Raw genomic sequence first — 5,600 nt, forward strand, 5'->3', positions numbered from 1 at the left:
GATTCAAATCACGCTTTATAAGGGTTTTCAGGTACGTCAGAACAATTTTTCTGGGAAGTAGTGCGTTAATGCGTAACCCCACTCAGTGGTTTTCAATTTAAATAAAATTTTAATTCGCATGTTTTTTTTTTTAAGGAAAAGACGTTTTTAATTTTAATTAAATGATATTTTTTTAGAAATTTATTTTAAAACATGGTCTTTATTATTCTACTTGATTTAAAATATTTCTTTGAGGGAAGGGAGGCATGAGCGAGGAGATACGGCAAATGTCATTTATCATACTTTATTATTTATTATTATCCTAATGTAGTCACTTCCAAGTTTTCTAAAAAAAAATGTGCAGTGTAGTGCAATAATAATAATAAATAGAAGGGACACTCGATAGAGTGCAAAAACCTCCACCGAAAATCAAATTGTGCTATGTACCTCAATTCGTTCCAAAGTTGTGGTCGATTAAGTATTTTGTACGTTTTGTGTAACCTTAACCTTTGGCTCGACCTTTCAAAATTTAATTGCCACTTATTGTGACTATATATAATTTTAGTACCAAGTTTGATTAAAATCGATTGATACCTTTTGCCGTTATCCTGTTGACTAACAATCAAACAAACAGAGGCAAAAACATAACTTCCGTTCAACTTCGTTGGCGGAGGTAAAAAGTGAGAAATTATACATGTGTATGTAATTCAGTGTATCGACATTAAAAAGGAATGCTGTCGTGCCCCCTTTCCCCAGTTCCAACGTCCCTGAACTATATTTGATGAACTTTTTTTTTTCCTAACATTAGCCGAAATTTTATCATAATCTATATCTTCCTCAATTTCATCTTGAAAGATTTGTGCAAAGCTTGAGAAAATTCAATTTTTTTTGTATCTGCTTCACTCAAAATAGTACCTTAAAGTGTAGGATTTGTATGTATACATTAGTGTATTAGTGATGTTACAACTTGTAATTTGTTGAAACATAGAAAGAAAACATTGGTTTCCTTCAGATTTGACAGGAGCATTTTCAACCACAATTTTTCTGAGCCCCTTATTACAAGTTTACAAAATCAATCCTTTACACATTATGATAAGAGTGGGTTCTTCCAATATATCTTATTCGTGAAAAACGTTTTCAAGATGCGTATGGAAGGCCAATTTCATAATGTAAGTATTTATACAATGGTATCATGAATTTTGAAGATATAATTCTGACAAAATTAACTCCATAGGCACATTCAAAGTCATTTCTTGATAAATGTCGGGAACTGTTATTTACATTAAACTGTTTATCGATTAGGTTAACGTAAGTGAAAAAAAATTCTAATCATTGTGCCCCTAAAAATTGGAGGGAATTTTTGTTTTTCATTAAATGGATTGGGAAAGTATGTTGCTTCCGTTGATATACCAAATCTGCTTACAGCCCAACATTATTTGGCCCCATATCAGAAACCATTCCAACAATATGTATGCCATTAGTTTCTGGTTCTGAAATAACCTCAAACTTCAAATCCTTTGTAACTGAAAAATCAAATTCAAAAAGGTTGGTTACTTTCCACGGCTGACAAACCTACGAACAAATACAACCGAAAATTTAAAAAGTAAGATATTAATAGGTAAATATATGGATATATATGAATTACACTGGGGAAAACGAAATTTCTAACAAAAAAATTCACCCAAAAATATATTTTATCTTTGAGTACAAAATCCAAAACTGATTTTAATTTATCTACGACGTCTAGATTCAGACAAATATGAAGTTATAGTAATTTGGAACTATTATCGTTCAGAGTTATTTTTCATCATTAAGACAATCACTAAATTGAATTAACATTAATAAAACTGATATAAAAAGGTCTTTTATTATTATAAAAATGTTATTATTGATTCTATATCTTGTTCTGAACTCGACGTATTTCCATTTTTAGGGTGAAAAATTATGAAAAACGACATTCTTATTTAGACTGTTATAACTTATTCAACATTCATACTGTTAAGGAATATCATAGCCTATATTATAGAAAGATATTCCATGTTTTATTTAAATAAAGACCTAATTTAAAAAAAATGTATATTCAATGATTTTGGTTCGATATTGTATTTTGTGACTTATCCTATTTTTATGTAGGTGCACTAACAAATATATCTTAATAATCCTTACAATTTCAATGTTACGACAGTGACAGCATACACTGCAATAAATAATAATAATTAAGATCTCCATACACTATAATACCACGCTTCGTACAAATTCGAATAATGTAATTACTAATTATATTTGAAATATTTAAATTCATTTTACTCATCGTTAGTGGATCTCTTCATTGTTGTAATCGTGGAATCTTCTTCCAAGGAAGGAGTCGACTCTGCTCCCTTATGAAGCCTGGTAGTATTTTTTGGATGAATTTTTATCCTTTTCTCGCCCGTTGGATACGCAGTTCCGAATGAGAACATTAATGGATGATCAAATTAGAAATATTTTCCTTCGATTCCCTCTATTTACCTTTGGCCCTAACTCTTGCACAACATAGAATTTCACTTCTTCCGGTCTTATTGAATTAAGAATGATCTTGGTCCTTTACAATTCTGTAATTAAAATCAAATCATAATTTGAAATGGTTATACATTTTAGTTTTATAGTTAAAATTTCATATTGTTGTAGTTCCTAATTAACATATTTACATTTTATATTTTACATCTAGAGTATTTTATATGAATCTAAAAGTAAACAGATCACGTCGTAGTTTCAACCCTTGAATATATTTATTGTTATATATGGATGGATAAATTCCTACCCAAGGAGAGAATCAACTTTACTCTTGTATGGGGCTTAACTTGGTTTGGTTCTCTTCTTCGAATGAATTTCCATTCGTTTATCTTTCCCGTAGAAATCGGAATTAAAGCAACTTTTGTTGAGGATAAAGTTTCTTTTTTGTCCTTATTCTTAGGGAACATGCAAGTATCTGCGTCCTTAATTAATGAAAATTAATCTAAGCAAATAAAAAATACCTTAAATTTAAAATTTATCAATACTCACGAAAAGACAAATAAAAATTTATTGACACAACAATTTCAATTAAAATAATTATTTGGATTATTATATTCTGTTACAAATAATGTATGGTTGTCACAAATTATACGGCACAATTGAACTTGCCTCAAGACTCACTGTTTGGAAACCACTATTAATTAGAGCTTAAAATGATCTAGCTTTTAATTATTAAAAGATAGATGGCAGAGTTAAAATGTTAAAAACTTCAAAAAAAAAAAAAACCTTGTCAATGAATCAAATATTAAACATATAGTTAAAACATTGGATTAATTATTTTAAGAATTTTTTATTTTAAATATAATTTGAGACCTTTAATTTTTATTTATTCTTGTAATTTATATCTCTTCATTTTTCAGAATAAATAATATATAAATTTCAGGAAATTTATTGCAATCAAAAAGAGTTGTCAAATTCAAATTCTCTTACACGAGCGAAAAAAGGAGCGCCCCTCATTACTTTAAAAAATGAGTGGGAGTGAGAGAGAGAGCTCACAAAATTAGTCACTGAGCGGGAGCAAGCTCAGGATTTTTCGAGCCGTCTAAGGCTCTGGCTGTTTTGTAATTCCGTGGGAAGTTATTCACATATTTCAAAAAAGAAAACATTCCTTTTTCAGATCGGTCATTTTATTGATCAACTCTTCACATATGATGAGTTTTCGCATTTTCAACCTCTAACAAACACCTTATTCTAGCAAATTAATTTATATTTTTTAAATGTATGAGACATTAACTTTGGTTTGAGCAATCTTTTCTGATTCAACTCTGAGGCTAAAATACTCCATGCTCATTTAATAACTATTAATTATGAATACTTTCACTTTTAATACTCCTTCACTCATATTTAGGGCTGGTCATTTCGGTGAGCAGTGTCGTGTTAATATGTAAAAATAAAAGAAGCCAAAAATTAACTGATTATTATTATTTTGAGGAGAGCAGCTTAGGTGATACGACGTTTCATTAGATCCACTGCGAACATCCGTGAGAGGAAGTAAATAAACACAAATCCCACTCCGTATATTGCGAGGATATATAAGCTAGAAATACTCAGATGTTGACATTTAATTCTACGCTGAACCCAAACATGACTTATACTTATAACTACATAGTGCACCCTCACTGTCACTCTATTTATATTATAACCACACGCAATAGTTATTATAAATGGTTCGTCTTCAAAAATTAAATAATAATGATAACAGTTTTTGGAATAAGAAAATGCATTTTCCAACAAGAAAAAGCCGCTCCCGCTTTCTAAGACATATTTCCTCTGTGAGTGAGTGCAAAGAGAGGGGGAGAGTGAGACATTTGTTATTATTGATTAAAGTTGACTTTTAAAAATAAGCTAAACATTATGTTATGATTTTGGCGGATTGTGTAGAAGTTCAGACTGGGTGATCAAATTTACCAAATTAGGCATTAGAAAAATGTTCTAAAAAAAGGTATTTTTTTCCTATAAATAAAAATTGATATCGCTATAAAAAAAGACAGATGGATATTTTTCAATAATTTTTATTTTTATTTGAAAGCCTCAACATTCCGGTTAATCATGGAACAACACTTTATTCATATGGCCGCCTTCGCTGGCCTTACAGTAGCCCATTCTGTAAACCCAATTTTCCAGTACATTTTCGATTGTGTGAGCTTCAATAGCTGCAATGGCGACTCCAATTTCGTGTTTCAAATCCTCAATCATCTCTGGATGGTTGGCGTAACATTTATCCTTGACGGTTCCCCACAAAAAATAGTCTAACGGAGTCAAATCGCAAATATGATGTGGCCCGTTGACGTTGCCGTTACGGCTTATGATGCGATTGTCGAAGACAGTGTACAAAAGATCCACTGTAACGTTGGCTGTGTGGCACGTAGCGCCATCCTCTTGGAACCAAATGCCGTCGATATATTCCTTTTTCATTTGAGGAAACAAAAAATCTTCCAACATGATCTTATAGCACTCCACATTGACCGTAACGGCAGCTCCTTGCTCATTTTTTCGCTTTCGGCAACAGCAGCAATGTTTTTGATTGAGCGCACTGGGCAAATACGGAAACGCGTTGTTTTATCCATTAACGACCCAGTTTCGCACACACGCTTCACAAATTTATCCACAAACTGCCTGGAAGTTGCTTTATTTCGACCGACGTAATTTTCTTGCAGTATCGTTTGAAGGCTCTCCATTTTGGAAGTAAGTCTTCAGTATTTCCCAATTTTCTTCGAGCGTAAACTTAACCATTTCGTAAACTGGAGACCTATTACAAAATATTAGACCCAATGAGAATGTTACTACAGCTGTCAGACGTCAAAAAAGTGGTAGTTCAAAATACAACCGCTAGATGGGCCACCTGTTATCAGGATGTCAACTAAAATTAAATGTCAATTTACCTCCTTCCAAGCAATGAGTGAACATGAGTTTGTAACTATAGCAATGTTTAACAGCTACAACGCAAACCACAATCAATTAGGAGTATAATCTACAAAACCTCCGGTACTGCGACTAGAGAGGCTGTTGATAGGTACGGATTTGCCAGAGGAAACTTGGATACAATTTAATGTCGGATGGTATCTGTT

The 5,600-nt window shown here is 31.9% G+C and overlaps 1 long non-coding RNA gene across 1 annotated transcript; it reads right to left on the bottom strand.

Annotated features, from left to right (window-relative positions):
* Positions 1 to 144: 144 nt before the first annotated feature.
* Positions 145 to 4,316, bottom strand: LOC139906888 (uncharacterized). The gene is made up of 3 exons (XR_011783016.1): positions 4,128 to 4,316; positions 3,945 to 4,069; positions 145 to 2,570 (listed from the first exon to the last, which is right to left on the bottom strand). It is a non-coding gene; the product is annotated as an uncharacterized lncRNA (long non-coding RNA).
* Between the last annotated feature and the right edge of the window lie 1,284 nt (positions 4,317 to 5,600).

The sequence above is a fragment of the Lepeophtheirus salmonis genome, chromosome 12 (assembly GCF_016086655.4).
Source record: "Lepeophtheirus salmonis chromosome 12, UVic_Lsal_1.4, whole genome shotgun sequence".
Classification (NCBI taxonomy): domain Eukaryota; kingdom Metazoa; phylum Arthropoda; class Copepoda; order Siphonostomatoida; family Caligidae; genus Lepeophtheirus; species Lepeophtheirus salmonis.